General features: G+C 38.4%; 1 long non-coding RNA gene across 1 annotated transcript in view; it reads right to left on the bottom strand.

Moving 5' to 3' along the window:
• The window catches only part of LOC143685085 (uncharacterized), a 178,153-nt gene that overhangs the window by 93,326 nt on the left and 68,369 nt on the right, over positions 1-16,458 (bottom strand). The gene's annotated exons all lie outside the window — the stretch shown is intronic.

Here is a 16,458-nt window from a genome sequence, read left to right as displayed (position 1 = left end):
TAATAATCAAAACTTCAAATTATTGAAACTTAAATCATCTCTCCCTCAGCTAGAATTGCCTATAATTATTATTATCTATGTCTCATCATACTGGGGTTTGACTGGCCTCAACTAGGCAGTTTAAACTTAGAATATCTTGCATGGGTGACTGATGCTGAAATCAACTGAAGACTTCTCACTCATATACTCAAAAATTCTGGGACCCAGGCTGGATAGACTTTAACAGCCTGAGGCTAAAACAGCTGGGTCCCATGGGAACATCTCTCTAACATTATGTGATGTCTCTATGTGATCTCTTCAGCATGAAGGCTTCAATATAGCCAGAGCTTTTACAGACAGCTCAGAATTTCCAAGGCACATGTCTCAAGAGAGAGAGGGGCCAGTGGAATTTGTATTGCCTTCATAACCTACCTTGGAAGTCACATTGCATCATTTCTGAAGTCCTCTATTAATCCTAAGCCCAACCTGGTATGAGAGGAATGGCAAAGTTCTGGAAGAGCATCTGGGGTTGAAAATTGTTGGAGTCTTTTTCGAAAAATGCAATATACCACAACGCATAAAGCCAAACTACAAATAAAAGAGATAATGATCCAAATGTTAATATCCAATTTCTCCTCATTTTGAATATGATGATGCGCTTTGCTACGAATGATTAAGGGGCCTATCTTTGCCCTGGTCCTTCCCAAATCATCTTCCTTTATTCTGCCTCTATCTTGTACACTGGTCCCCTTTCCTCAACCAGTTTGATCTCTGCTTTCTACTGTCAGAACTTCTGTGCCTATTGCTGAAAATTCTCAGCAGGTCTGTCTACAGTTGTTCAGTGTTCAAATTTTGAGCATAAAGCCTCCATAACCCATCTTTCTAGAACCCGTAACAACCATACTCCTATTTTGAACTGCTCATATTTTTGCCCTTCTAGAACTAAAAGAGAGCTGTTTGCTGTTACTGAGCTCTGAAAAATCCCACGGTAGTCCCCACTTACTAGAAACTGCTGTTTTTCCTTGTATAATGGTTAAGATAAATGGCTTGGAATCACACACTCTTGGCATCAAACACTGGCTCTTCCCCTTACAATTTGCATCACTTTGGGAAATAAAATTAATCAGCCTGAGCATCAACTTTCTCACCAAGAACAGAGTCATTAATTGCTATGGCAAAGAATTAAGATGGTGAATATCAAATACTTAGCATAGTGCCAGGCACAGAGTAAAAATCTCAAGAGCTGTCAAATACTATCGTTATTTTGATAGCTGTTGTTGCTGTTACTTATACCTTTGTTGTACCAGCTCTGGAAGAGTGTTTGTGTTGACCACTTTTCTCTTTTTGCAGGAAGAGAATGGCTTCTAGCCAGAAGAGTCATCACAAAAGCCAAACCAGCAGGCTTGACTCTGGGACATCCTGATCTAAGTGTGACATGGTGAAAAACCTCCTGGACTATAAAATAGGACAAGTGTTTACTCTTTAATAATTGTTTGTTCAAATATTAGGGAGAAGGCAAGAGAAATAATGTTAATCAGAACCTGATATGCTCCTGCCACACAGGGATTTTGCATGTGTTTACCCAAGTAAGCCTTGGTTTCCTTATCTCTAAAATGCAGATAAGAATACTATAAATCTCATAGTGTTGCTCTAAGTATGTAAAATACTTACAGTGCCCAAGTAAATAATCACTCTAGATCATAAAATGTTATTAAGGTAGAAGTATTATATATATATATACATATATATATATTTGCTGATTGATATTTAGCAACAGATTTTCCTATGGGTTGCTGAATTAACAAAGTTAAAGGTCATTTGTCAAGGTAAATTATACAAGGTCACACTGTCCTTATTATATAAAGTTTTGACTCAGTTTCAAGACTGTCTGTACTCTTCTGAGTATACTATTTCCACCCTTGTGGGGGATAAATTTCCATAATTCTTAAACAGTGTTGTGTCAGTCAGCATATACTAGCAATTCAAAACTTTTGTCATGTGGCTCTTTTAAACTCTTAAAAATTATTGAACATCTGGTGCCCAGATCTTGGTCTCTAATGTCATTCTCCAACAAAAGGAACCATTGCTCATTGGAGAAATGGCTAATTCTATGACTGGGACAGGAAACAAAAGATGAGATCGGAATACCTTGCAGTGCCAGAAAGTGGGTTCTGAAAAACAAAAACCAATCCTCATTAAAGGGACAAAGGAGCCAACTGAAAGCGCTCACAATGGCCAAAGCTAGGACTATTTAAGCAAAAAATTAGCATGTAGACTTGGATTATAATCCAGTGTACAAAATAAATATCCGTGAATCCATACTGATATGAATAAATGATTCATTAAATAAATAATTAGGAAAGAATAGGTAAATCTGCCACGTAAAAGATTTCCAAATAATTAATGTAACTACTCCCCTTAAAGGATGTGAATCATAACTCCCCACCCCTTAGGTACGGGATCCACGTAGTTGTTGCCTTCCAAAGAAGACAGTAAGGAAAAAAATAACTTCACAGGGGAGATACTTGACAAATATCACATCAAAAATGGTCAAGGTGAACATCAGTGGCAATAATCCATGTTGATAGTATGTTCTCTTAACCCAACAGCATGAGAAAGGCACTTTGCTTCTGGGGTCTTCCTTCCCCCAGATCCATAACTCCAGTCTAAACATTAAAAAAATCCAACACATCCAGTTGAGCAGCAGCCTACAAGATACTTGCCCAGTTCTCCTCAAAACTATCAAGGCTATAAAAACCAGGAAAGTCTGAGAAACTGTCACAGCCAAGAGGAGCACAAGGAGACATGACAACTAAATGCAGTGCAGTTTCCTGGACAGGATTCTGAAACATAAGGGCATTAGGTAAAACTAAGGAAATCTGATTAAAGTATTGATTTTAGTGAATAAAAATGTTTTAATGTGGATTTGTTACAATGTACCATATTAATAATGGAAGATGTTTGAAATAGGAGAAACTGGGTATGGGGTGTGTGGGAATTCTGTCCTACCTCCTTGACTTTTCTAAAAATCAAAAACTTTTCTAAAAAGTAAAGTCTATTATAAAAAGAGCTGCAGCAAATGTGGAAGATATTTATTAGAACTGAGTTGTTGGTACAATCCCCTTTGTTATATTATTCTCTTTACTTGTAAATATATTTGAAATATCTGCAAAAAAAATTTTAAAGACGAGTTTTTATCAGAAGTTTCCAAAATAGAGCTAAATTTACTAAAGGTCAGTTGACTGAAAGAAAATAGAACTCTTATATTCACAGATATTAGCAATAAAAATTGTTAGAAAATTCTGGCTAAGTGTTATTTTTTAAATAAAATCCAATAATGTTTTACTGTAAAAAATATTCATATGAGTTATATCTATCAGCATTTACCATATTGAAAATTAAACCTCAAAGATTTTTAAAACAGAAGAACACACAAGCACATCTCCCATTAGTCTTAGGAACTACTGGGTCATCACATATCAAGTAAACTCTGGAAAACTCCGTTGCACCCTCCTGAGAGAATGAAAGTGAAAAGCAAATAATGGCTTAGTAATCGTATGAAAATCCTTTTGACCTTGCAAGTCCCTGATAATTCTTCAAGTACCTCTGGTTGTCTCTGAAGTATGCTTGGAGAATGGAGGTTTAAATTAAATTATGCTACAATAGCAAATAAATCCGTCATCTTAGTGAGTTTCTATAGCAGAATTTAATTTCTTGCTTGTGTTCATGTCCGCTGTGGAGTGGGACTAAGACTAAAGGAGCAGCTCTTCCTGGGTCATGCTAGGATTACAGCAGAGGGAAAAGGGCAATTGAAGAACTTTAAGCGGTGGATCTTAAAGTCCCTGCTCAGAAGTGGTCTCCGTCAGTCTGTTCACATTCCATTGGTCAAATAAAGTCAACCGGGTAAGATGATAACCCTCCCACAAGGTGACACAGGACATTTACATGGCCTTAGAATTGTAAACTTGCAATTTAATAAATTCCCCTTTCTAAAAGCCATTCCATTTCTGCTATATTGTATTCCAGCAGTTTTACAAACTAAAACACTTTTCTTTTTCTTGTTTTTTAGTTATTTTTTTTGTTTTATGTTGTATGCTTAATACATTTTTTTCATTCTTTTTTACTGCTGATGTAAGTATTTAAAGATGCATTTTCCTTGAGCATGACTTTACATCCTACCAATTACAATATACAATGCTTTCTTTGATGCTATTTTTTAGACACTATAACTTTTGTTATTACTTCTTTGGCTCAAAAGTTCGAATTTTCTGCAGGAGGTAGAGGATATTTTGTTTTTGGTGTTGCTTTCTTTAATTGTATCATAGTTACAAAATAGTTTCTGATGTTATGGATATATTGAAATTTATTGGTATGATAGAAAAAATCAAAGCACCCCTCCCCTTCCTAGAGTTTTCTATTTCCTAATCCCTAGAACATGTTGTATACCACTTTAGGGGTCTTTTTTTTTTAGAAATCATTCCATTCTACATATGCAATCAGTAATTCTTAACATCATCACATAGATGTATGATCATCATTTCTTAGTACATTTGCATCGATTTAGGAAAAGAACTAGCAAAACAACAGAAAAAGATATAGAATGCTAATATAGAGAAAAAATAAAAATAATAATAATAAAAAAAGAAAAGGAAAAAGAAAAAAACAAAAGACAAACAAATAAACAAAAAAAAACTATAGCTCAGATGCAGCTTCATTCAGTGTTTTAACATAATTACATTACAATTAGGTATTATTGTGCTGTCCATTTTTGAGTTTTTGCATCTAGTCCTGTTGCACAGTCTGTATCCCTTCAGCTCCAATTACCTATTATCTTACCCTGTTTCTAACTTCTGCTGGTCTCTGTTACCAGTGACATATTCCAAGTTTATTCTCGAATGTCGGTTCACATCAGTGGGACCATACAGTATTTCTCCTTTAGTTTTTGGCTAGTCACACTCAGCATAATGTTCTCTAGGTCCATCCATGTTATTACATGCTTCATAAGTTTATTCTGTCTTAAAACTGCATAATATTCCATCGTATGTATATACCACAGTTTGTTTAGCCACTCTTCTGTTGATGGACATTTTGGCTGTTTCCATCTCTTTGCAATTGTAAATAATGCTGCTATAAACATTGGTGTGCAAATGTCCCTTTGTGTCTTTGCCCTTAAGTCCTCTGAGTAGATACCTAGCAATGGTATTGCTGGGTCATATGGCAATTCTATATTCAGCTTTTTGAGGAACCGCCAAACTGCCTTCCACAGTGGTTGCACCATTTGACATTCCCACCAACAGTGGATAAGTGTGCCTCTTTCTCCGCATCCTCTCCAGCACTTGTCATTTTCTGTTTTGTTGATAATGGCCATTCTGGTGGGTGTGAGATGATATCTCATTGTGGTTTTGATTTGCATTTCTCTAATGGCCAGGGACATTGAGCATCTCTTCATGTGCCTTTTGGCCATTTGTAATTCCTCTTCTGAGAGGTGTCTGTTCAAGTCTTTTTCCCATTTTGTAATTGGGTTGGCTGTCTTTCTGTTGTTGAGTTGAACAATCTCTTTATAAATTCTGGATACTAGACCTTTATCTGATATGTCGTTTCCAAATATTATCTCCCATTGTGTAGGCTGTCTTTCTACTTTCTTGATGAAGTTCTTTGATGCACAAAAGTGTTTAATTTTGAGGAGCCCCCATTGATTTATTTCTTTCTTCAGTGCTCTTGCTTTAGGTTTAAGGTCCATAAAACCGCCTCCAATTGTAAGTTTCATAAGATATCTCCCTACATTTTCCTCTAACTGTTTTATGATCTTAGACCTAATGTTTAGATCTTTGATCCATTTTGAGTTAACTTTTGTATAAGGTGTGAGATACGGGTCCTCTTTCATTCTTTTGCATATGGATATCCAGTTCTCTAGGCACCATTTATTGAAGAGACTGTCCTGTCCCAGGTGAGTTGGCTTGACGGCTTTATCAAAGATCAAATGTCCATAGATGAGAGGGTCTATATCTGAGCACTCTATTCGATTCCATTGGTTGATATATCTATCTTTATGCCAATACCATGCTGTTTTGACCACTGTGGCTTCATAATATGCCTTAAAGTCTGGCAGCGTGAGACCTCCAGCTTCGTTTTTTTTCCTCAAGATACTTTTAGCAATTCGGGGCACCCTGCCCTTCCAGATAAATTTGCTTATTGGTTTCTCTATTTCTGAAAAATAAGTTGTTGGGATTTTGATTGGTATTGCATTGAATCTGTAAATCAATTTAGGTAGGATTGACATCTTAGCATCTTAGTCTTCCAATCCATGAACACGGTATGCCCTTCCATCGATTTAGGTCTTCTGTGATTTCTTTTAACAGTTTTTGTAGTTTTCTTTGTATAGGTTTTTAGTCTCTTTAGTTAAATTTATTCCTAGGTATTTTATTCTTTTAGCCGCAATTGTAAATGGAATTCGTTTCTTGATTTCCCCCTCAGCTTATTCATTGCTACTGTATAGAAACGCTACAGATTTTTGAATGTTGATCTTGTAACCTGCTACTTTGCTGTACTCATTTATTAGCTCTAGTAGTTTTGTTGGGGATTTTTCTGGGTTTTCGACATATAATATCATATCGTCTGCAAACAGTGATAGTTTTACTTCTTCCTTTCCAATTTTGATGCCTTGTATTTCTTTTTCTTGTCTAATTGCTCTGGCCAGAACCTCCAACACGATGTTGAATAATAGTGGTGATAATGGACATCCTTGTCTTGTTCCTGATCTTAGGGGGAAAGTTTTCAATTTTTCCCCATTGAGGATGATATTAGCTGTGGGTTTTTCATATATTCCCTCTATCATTTTAAGGAAGTTCCCTTGTATTCCTATCCTTAGATGTGTTTTCAATAGGAAAGGATGTTGAATCTTGCCAAATGAGTTCTCTGCATCAATTGAGATGATCATGTGATTTTTCTGCTTTGATTTGTTGATATGGTGTATTACATTAATTGATTTTCTTATGTTGAACCATCCTTGCATACCTGGGATGAATCCTACTTGGTCATGATGTATAATTATTTTAATGCGTTGTTGGATTCGATTTGCTAGAATTTTGTTGAGGATTTTTGCATCTATATTCATTAGAGAGATTGGTCTGTAGTTTTCTTTTTTTGTAATATCTTTGCCTAGTTTTGGTATGAGGGTGATGTTGGCTTCATAGAATGAATTAGGTAGCTTTCCCTCCACTTCAATTTTTTTGAAGAGTTTGAGCAGAGTTGGTACTAATTCTTTCTGGGATGTTTGGTAGAATTCACATGTGAAGCCGTCTGGTCCTGGACTTTTCTCTTTAGGAAGCTTTTGAATGACTGATTCAATTTCTTTACTTGTGATTGGTTTGTTGAGGTCATCTATTTCTTCTTGAGTCAATGTTGGTTCTTCATGTGTTTCCAGGAACCCGTCCATTTCATCTAAATTGTTGTACTTATTAGCGTAAAGTTGTTCATAGTATCCTGTTATTACCTCCTTTATTTCTGTGAGGTCAGTAGTTATGTCTCCTCTTCCATTTCTGATCTTATTTATTTGCATCCTCTCTCTTCTTCTTTTTGTCAATCTTGCTAAGGGCCCATCAATCTTATTGATTTTCTCATAGAACCAACTTCAGGTCTCATTGATTTTCTCTATTGTTTTCATGTTTTCAATTTCATTTATTTCTGCTCTAATCTTTGTTATTTCTTTCCTTTTGCTTGCTTTGGGGTTAGTTTGCTGTTCTTTCTCCAGTTCTTCCAAGTGGACAGTTAATTCCTGAATTTTTGCCTTTTCTTCTTTTCTGATATAGGCATTTAGGGCAATAAATTTCCCTCTTAGCACTGCCTTTGCTGCGTCCCATAGGTTTTGATATGTTGTGTTTTTGTTTTCATTCGCTTCAAGATATTTACTAATTTCTCTTGCAATTTCTTCCTTGACCCACTCGTTTAAGAGTATGTTGTTGAGCCTCCACGTATTTGTGAATTTTCTGGCACTCTGCCTATTATTGATTTCCAACTTCATTCCTTTATGATCCGAGAAAGTGTTGTGTATGATTTCAATCTTTTTAAATTTGTTGAGACTTGCTTTGTGACCCAGCATATGGTCTATCTTTGAGAATGATCCATGAACACTTGAGAAAAAGGTGTATCCTGTTGTTGTGGGATGTAATGTCCTATAAATGTCTGTTAAGTCTAGCTCATTTATTGTAATATTCAAATTCTCTCTTTCTTTATTGATCCTCCGTCTAGATGTTCTGTCAATTGATGAGAGTGGTGAATTGAAGTCTCCAACTATTATGGTATATGTGTCTATTTCCCTTTTCAGTGATTGCAGTGTATTCCTCACGTATTTTGGGGCATTCTGATTCGGTGCATAAATATTTATGATTGTTATGTCTTCTTGTTTAATTGTTCCTTTTATTAGAAGATAGTATCCTTCTTTGTCTCTTTTAACTGTTTTACATTTGAAGTCTAATTTGTTGGATATTAGTATAGCTACTCCTGCTCTTTTCTGGTTGTTGTTTGCATGAAATATCTTTTCCCAACCTTTCACTTTCAATCTATGTTTATCTTTGGGTCTAAGATGTGTTTCCTGTAGACAGCATATAGAAGGATACTGTTTTTTAATCCATTCTGCCAATCTATGTCTTTTAATTGGGGAATTCAGTCCATTAACATTTAGTGTTATTACTGTTTGGATAATATTTTCCTCTACCATTTTGCCTTTTGTATTATATATATCATATCTGATTTTCCTTCTTTCTACACTCTTCTCCATACCTCTCTCTTCTGTCTTTTCGTATCTGACTCTAGTGCTCCCTTTAGTATTTCTTGCAGAGCTGGTCTCTTGGTCACAAATTCTCTCAGTAACTTTTTGTCTGAGAATGTTTTAATTTCTCCCTCATTTTTGAAGGACAATTTTGCTGGATATAGAAGTCTTGGTTGGCAGTTTTTCTCTTTTAGTAATTTAAATATATCATCCCACTGTCCTCTAGCTTCCATGGTTTCTGCTGAGAAATCTACACAGTCTTATTGGATTTCCCTTGTATGTGATGGGTTGTTTTTCTCTTGCTGCTTTCAAGATCCTCTCTTTCTCTTTGACCTCTGACATTCTAACTAGTAAGTGTACTGGAGAACGCCTGTTTGGGTCTATTCTCTTTCGGGTGCGCTGTACTTCTTGGATCTGTAATTTGAGGTCTTTCATAAGAGTTGGGAAATTTTCAGTGATAATTTCTTCCATTAGTTTTTCTCCTCCTTTTCCCTTCTCTTCTCCTTCTTGGACACCCACAACACGTATATTTGTGCGCTTCATATTGTCATTCAGTTCCCTGATCCCCTGCTCAAATTTTTCCATTCTTTTCCCTTTAGTTTCTGTTTCTTTTTGGAATTCAGATGTTCCATCCTCCAATTCACTAATTCTATCTTCTGTCTCTTTAAATCTATCATTGTAGGTATCCATTGTTTTTTCCATCTTTTCTACTTTGTCCTTCACTCCCATAAGTTCTGTGATTTGTTTTTTCAGTTTTTCTATTTCTTCTTTTTGTTCAGCCCATGTCTTCTTCATGTCCTCCCTCAATTTATTGATTTGGTTTTTGAAGAGGTTTTCCATTTCTGTTCGTATATTCAGCATTAGTTGTCTCAGCTCCTGTATCTCATTTCAACTATTGGTTTGTTCCTTTGACTGGGCCATATCTTCAATTTTCCGAGTGTGATACGTTATTTTCTGCTGGCGTCTGGGCATTTAATCATATTTCCCTGGGTGTAGGACCCAGCAGGTTGAAAGATATTTCTGTGAAATCTCTGGGCTCTGTTTTTCTTATCCTGCCCAGTAGGTGGCGCTCATGGTGCTCGTCTGTCTGTGGGTTCCACCAGTAAAAGATGCTGTGGCTCCTTTAACTTTGGAAAACTCTCATTGTGGGGGAGGGTCGCCAGCCAAAGCAGCTTGGGGGAGTGCCAATCCGAATCTCCCAGCCGGCCTGGGAATCCGCGCGTGGGGAGGGTCACCAGCCTCCGCGGCTTGGGGGAGTGCCTGTCCAAATTTCCCAGCCGGCCCGGGGCGCCAAGCGTGGCGGGGAGGCGCCAGCTGCCACGGCTTGTGGGAGCGCCTGTCCAAATTTCCCAACCGGCCCGGGGCGCCAAGCATGGTGGGGGGGGCGCCAGCCGCCACGGCTTGGGGGAGTGCCTATCTACTGTTCCCAGCCGGACCGGGAAGCCACGTGTTTGGAAGGGACCCCTGTCGCCGGTCTCCGCGGCTTGGGGGATCTCCGATCCAATTCTCCCAGCTGGTCCGGGGGGCCGCGCGTTGCGGGGGGATGCCAGCCGCCGCAGCTTGTGGGGATCGTCTGTCCAATTCTCCCAGCTGGCCCGGGAAGGAGGGAGGGAGGGACTCTGGCCACCTGCCGCCCCGGGGAAGTGCGCACCCCTCGGTGATCTCACCGCAGCGGGTTCTCCCAGCCAGTCAGCCATTCCAGAATGGGGTATGCTGTCTTCTTGGTCTCTGTCGTGGCTCCGGGAGCTGTTCTGTACCGTTTCCACTTCCCTAGTAGCTGTTCTGGAGGAGGAACTAAGACCCGAGTGTCTTACTATGCCACCGTCTTCTCCGGAAGTCCACTTTAGGGGTCTTGAGATGTGATCAGATTAAGAATTTTGAGATGAGATTATCTCAGATTAATTGGGTGGTTCCAGTGCAATTGTAAGAGGGAGTCAGGAGGATCAGAGTCAGAGAAGGATTTCTAACAACAAATCACGAGGTCACTGTGATGCTACAACAAGCCAAGGAATGCCGGCAGCTTCCAGAAGCTGGAAAAGGCAAGGGAAAGATTTTCCCTAGTGCCTCCAAGAGGAATGCAGCACTGCCAACACCTTAATGCTAGCTCAGAAAGACTCATTTCAGACTTCTGATCTCCATGTACACTGGAATCATAGCCCAGCACATTATCTTTAAAAGTTTCATGACAGTCTATGATTTGGATAGAGCGTACTTTGATGGAAATTCTAGCTGCATCCAGTTTTTTTCCTGACATTTCCAGAAATGCTGCAATGACTATCTTTATACATAAATCTACACATATAGATACTTTCATTTCTGAAGAAAAAGTTCTCCAAAATGGACAGAATGACATAAGTTTTTCAATAGATCCTGCAAAATTACTTTCCCAAAACATTATAGCAATTCCTTCTTTCATGAATATATGAAAGTGCTTTCCCACACTCCTAACAATACTGAATGTTACCAATGTTTTTATTAATACTCATTAAAGAAAAAAAATCAGCAACCTCAATTTTGATACAAATTATGTTCTTTACTAAATATAGGAAAAGATAAGCATCTCATGCTTAGAGCTCTTTTATTATGAAATGAAAATCAAATTTACAAATTAAATATAAACTATCTAAAAATCCAATACAATTAAAACACGAATTCGATGTGACAGATAATGCTGTTTTGCTAATAGCAGAAGTTGGAATTAATATAGAGAAATGAAGCCTCAGGTCTGCTTCTATATTTAATCTATTTTTGTGTTTTCACTTCAATTATCCTAATAGAGATTGAATGCCTGTTCACATTAGCATGCTTTATAAAATGGCATTAATAACTTCAGGGTTTTGATGCTGGTTCAAGATTATCAGAATCCACACTTAACCAGAATTCTGCCAGCGAGCCATCCTCAAAAGAAAGTTTTATTGCAGTGTCACTTTAATAACTCTTAAAATTTTATTCATGTGAAGATAAGGTTGTCATCTGATTCCACTGAAATTCCATTGAGTAGTACTAACTTGTATTTTCTTGGTTATGTGCTTTTATTTTCTCATTTATTTACATGCTTATTTTCTGATCCTTTTTCTCCCACATTAGAATGTAAATCCCAGGTTTTTATTGTACAGTTTAATCATTGCCGGAATCAGACACAATTGCATTGCTGATTTACTGTTACACATAAAGGTAATGTGCAAGTGGTAAAAACAGGGGCAAGGTCCATGTGATGCATTTTTCAAAATGTGGCCAAAGTACTAGCAACTCCAGTGCCATTGAGTTCTCTGCCACCACCAGGACTCACATGCAGTTGGGCAATCACAACTATTCGACCTTTCAATCCATTAAACATTTCTGGAAAAATCATTTCCAGAAATGATTCCTGGAAGCCATGTAGTTCCTGTGTCTTAGCTCTCTCTCCTCCCTCTTGCTGTCACTGCCATTTGTTCATTGACTCATCTGCTCACTACTTTAAAATAGATTGAGAACCCATAGTAGATACACACTAGATAACTATTGTATCATGGCAAATATGCCAGGCATGATCTTTTGTCCTCCATGGGGGCCTCTGAGCATGCTGACTCAGAGCCCCTGTTCTTTGGAAACCACATCACACTTTTGACTTGTGGAAACAACCTGTTCATGAAAACCTCCAGTTCCTTTGTATTTCTTTCACAACCCATAATTGTACAGTCGGCTTTTGAACCCGAGTTCCAAACAATGAGTTGTTTTTCTTGTTAGCATTGGCCTTAACTTGTCCTGTTAGCCTCTTAAGCAGCTCTACATTGAGTCTACACCTGTGAATGTCACAAAGCCAAGTAGCATTCTTCCCATATGAATGTACTGGCAAATTCAAATAAACAGCTGTATGAACCCAAAAGCTTTGAAGGAAAATGTTCATTATACAAGAATACTTTTTTAAAGTCATTTTATGAAATATCTGCCTTTCTTCAAAGTAATACACTCATGGCCACTACTAAAAATCCCCTCCTCTATCCCTTAAGAATTCACTCCTGATTGGAGTGGCTGAAACTGTAGAGCTGTGTTCCTGTAGCTATGATTGTTGAGGATGATTGTATAACCAAATAGCTTTTGCAATGTGGCTGTGTGGTTGTGAAAACCTTGTGTCTGTTGCTCCTTTTATCCAGGGTATGGACAGATGAGTAAAAAAATCTGGATACAAAATAAATAAATAATAAGGAGGATAAGGGGTAAAATAAATTGGGTAGATTGAAATAGTAGTAGTCAATGAGAAGGAGAGGTAAGGGTAAGGGATGTATGAGTTTTTTCTTCTTTCTTTTTACTTCTTTTTCTGGAGTGATGCAAATGTTCTAAAAATGATCACGGTAATGAATATACAACTATGTGATGATATTGTGAACCACTGATTGTACACTATCTATGGACTGTATGTGCGTGAATATTTGTCAATAAAAATATTTATGAAAAAAAAAGAATTCACTCCAGACCCCACAGAGCTCTATGCTTCACTTCATGCAGATCCCCACCCCCTCCACAAACTTACTTACCCACTGACCTCTCTACAAGGCCCATCACCTATAATGTAACCCGCTCTTCATCCCAGGTTGCCTGCTTTTCTCACAGGACAGTTTCCCAGATTTCTGCGGGAATAAATCATCTATAAAGCATCAGAGAAAACACAGCAATGTTCTTTTCTAACCTCCTCTCATACACAAATCTAATAAGTTTGTCTTTTATATCTTTACCCAAATCAGACCTAAAAATCTTTGCCTAGTTATTTAAATCTTATGTCACTCCAAAAAATAAGCTTAAGGAGAGTTTAAGCTTAACAATAATACCCATCCATATGTAATAAGCATATAAAGTCAAGGCTGTACAAAGAAAAGGAAGCAATTAGGACTCATGTAATTACTGTCTTTGGGTGTAACATTTGGTGCTAAGCATTCTGGCAGCAAGAGCAAACAAGAGAAAGACTGTAAATACTATAATTTTCAATATCTGACAAAAGAAAACATACCAATTCTTAGGAGAAATAAACATTTTCCTCACACAGCGAAGCTTAATAAAAGCATTCTTCGTGACAGACAAATGGTTTTTAAGCTCCTTAAAAATGGGGCCTATTTTTAGTACCCTCTTTTCTCCCCATCGCCCCCTGACTTCTACAGGCCTTCCGAAGAGACTATTACCATGCTAAGAAGTGTTGTTTGACAAGAACATTATGCAACTGGATTTTTCCCATGCACGGTGTAAACACGGAAATGCGTAAGTTTATGGATCACATGGTTATGAAACGAGTGAACATGTAGGATAGGTCTGTGAGATATTCTAGAGAGGCCACACTGATAGGAGAAGAATGCCAGTAGGTTTCAGAGATAGGAAGGGGAAGGGAAAGGGAAGAGGGAGGGAGTGGGTCATCAAGGCACGAAGATGGAGGAAGTGCAAGGAGGAAAAACAAATGCTGTTGAGGTTTGGGAGTTGCAGAGGATACACAGGCCAGAAGCACCGTAAAGGGTAATGCCTTAAAACAGTTATACATAGTCAGTGTCCACTCATTTGCCCGCAGCTTCTGCTTAAAGAGCTGACCTGACCTAGTCGTTGCCATGGTGTTTGACTTTGTCCATCTTCCCACACCAAGTTGAAAATCTTTTCTTTCTGAAAGCCATGATGTTGGGCTAAACAACACATCCTTGCAGGGTACTCTGGATTTTAATGAGCATCTGGGCAGACCCTGGGAGAGAACTGTGTTCTCCCAGTGCGACGGCAGGCTTTCAGCTGTTGGCACTGCTCACAGTAGATAGTGTTCCCAGGAGAATAAGTGTTGGGGAACCTTCATTTGTGTGTGTGTGTGGCTGAAGAGAATTGGCTGCAAAAGAGAAATCCAATTCTCATGTTTCTGAAAGCAGGAAAGAAGTTTCCAAATGACTTCCTCTAAAGCGTTTGGAAAGTTGCCCTCAAAGGCTATTGTTTGAGCATCTCACTTAAAAATCTCCCTAATATCTTTACCATTCCAAATGAACTGCTGAACATTTGCAGTGGATGGAGTTTGTTAGTAAATCTCACTGCTGCCTGTCTCTGCGAATGATAGGGTACCCCTGAGAAATCCTAGAAGAAGAGGGCACAGATTGGGGAGTTGAATTGAGGTTGATGTAAGCCACTCAGGGGCAGTATAAACATCATTTGGAAGAATTGTTTTTACTATTCCACCATGTACCAATGGAGCTGTTGATAGTGACCCCTAGGAAGAGAAGAAAGAAATGTATCTACAAGTAACTATGTATTTAGAAGCTCACAAATGTTAATTTAGCTCATACTGTAAATTTATATCTTTTGATTCCCTTCTCCTGGAATATATACTCTACTTCTCCTAATTCCTGTGCCTTATAAACTTACTCTCCTTCAAAACCCAGCTCACTTTGTACTTCCTCTATAAAGCTTTACCCGGCCATTTTAGGCAGAAGTTGTTTCCCCTAGCCCTGTATTAAGGCATCTGCATTCCCAAAACATTTTTAGCATACCTCAGTTGCAGCCCTTGCAGCAACTATTCTAACTTTTGCTTGAACAGCAGCACCCCACACCCATCAGATTATGAGATAGTGAGAACAGGGACTGTTTTTTATTCACCTTTTATCCCCAGCACTGGTACAGTGCCTAACATGTTACAGATGTTCAATAATTGCTGGCTGGATGGATGGATGGATGGCTGGATGGATGGATAATTAAAAACAAGGCAGAGGCAGAAAAGGACCAGGAAAATAAAGCTAAAGAAATGGGAAAAAAGAAGGAGGAACAAACAGCTAACTGAAATGATCCTACAGACAGAGGTTTGTTACGTCTGGAGAACTGGATGGGGACAAGAAAACATAGAAAGAGCAAGTAATGTGATGATGCACGTTAAAGGTGACCCCATCTATATTGAAAACAAAAGAACAGGGACAACAGGGATACAAAATTTCCCTAAAACTTAGAACTAGAGAGGCACTGGGCTAGGACAAGGCAGAGTCTGACGTGTCAGAAGACCTTAGCTCCTCAGAGCATCAAACTGATGGCCTAAAAGCCGAAGTGGAGGACTCAGACCCTAAAACATCGGTCTTCCCCAGAGACTAGTTTGACGAAACCCTGGCAGAGGAAATGCAGTAGTCGTAGCTAGAGTTGATTAACCTGGCATTTAAAGGAAAATGAGACCTATTAACATGAAAGCTGCTACTTCCAAGACATGCATCAAACCTTTATTCAGTGCCTCTCCTGTGTTAAATGAGGGATGGGATGGCCAAGAGAGGGATGCCTATTTCATCAGGACTGGCCTGGCACAGCAAATTCCAACAAGCTCTGAAAGTGCAGCCTTGCACATGGGGTCCAAACGCAAAACCCTGCTCGACAAGGGGTCTCTCTTCTCTAAATTACTGTGGCAGAAGAACAGTATCTCATTGGTATCACAATTCTTTATTGGATTTGTAATTTCCTCAGGGAAGGAGTCCATAAATACGCTTGTGCAATCCATTGTGGCATGAAACTGATAACCATTTCTCAGAAACTGATAGGTTAAATTCAACATTAAGTCAGTTTTGCTAATGGTCTTGTACGACCATGTAAACTAGCACTTAAAGTTCTAATTACAGCCCCTTCAAGATCTCTTTCCCTTATTGCTTAGTGTCTGTCCCTAATTATTTAATACTCGAAAGTGGAGTGGGTAAAAAATTCTATGCCTGCTTTTTTATATCCCCAAGCTCTCCACCCTACTGTTTATT

The sequence above is a fragment of the Tamandua tetradactyla genome, chromosome 5 (genome assembly GCF_023851605.1).
Source record: "Tamandua tetradactyla isolate mTamTet1 chromosome 5, mTamTet1.pri, whole genome shotgun sequence".
NCBI lineage: Eukaryota > Metazoa > Chordata > Mammalia > Pilosa > Myrmecophagidae > Tamandua > Tamandua tetradactyla.
Note: the sequence above shows the minus strand (reverse complement) of the source record. Positions and strands in the feature narration are given on the sequence as shown.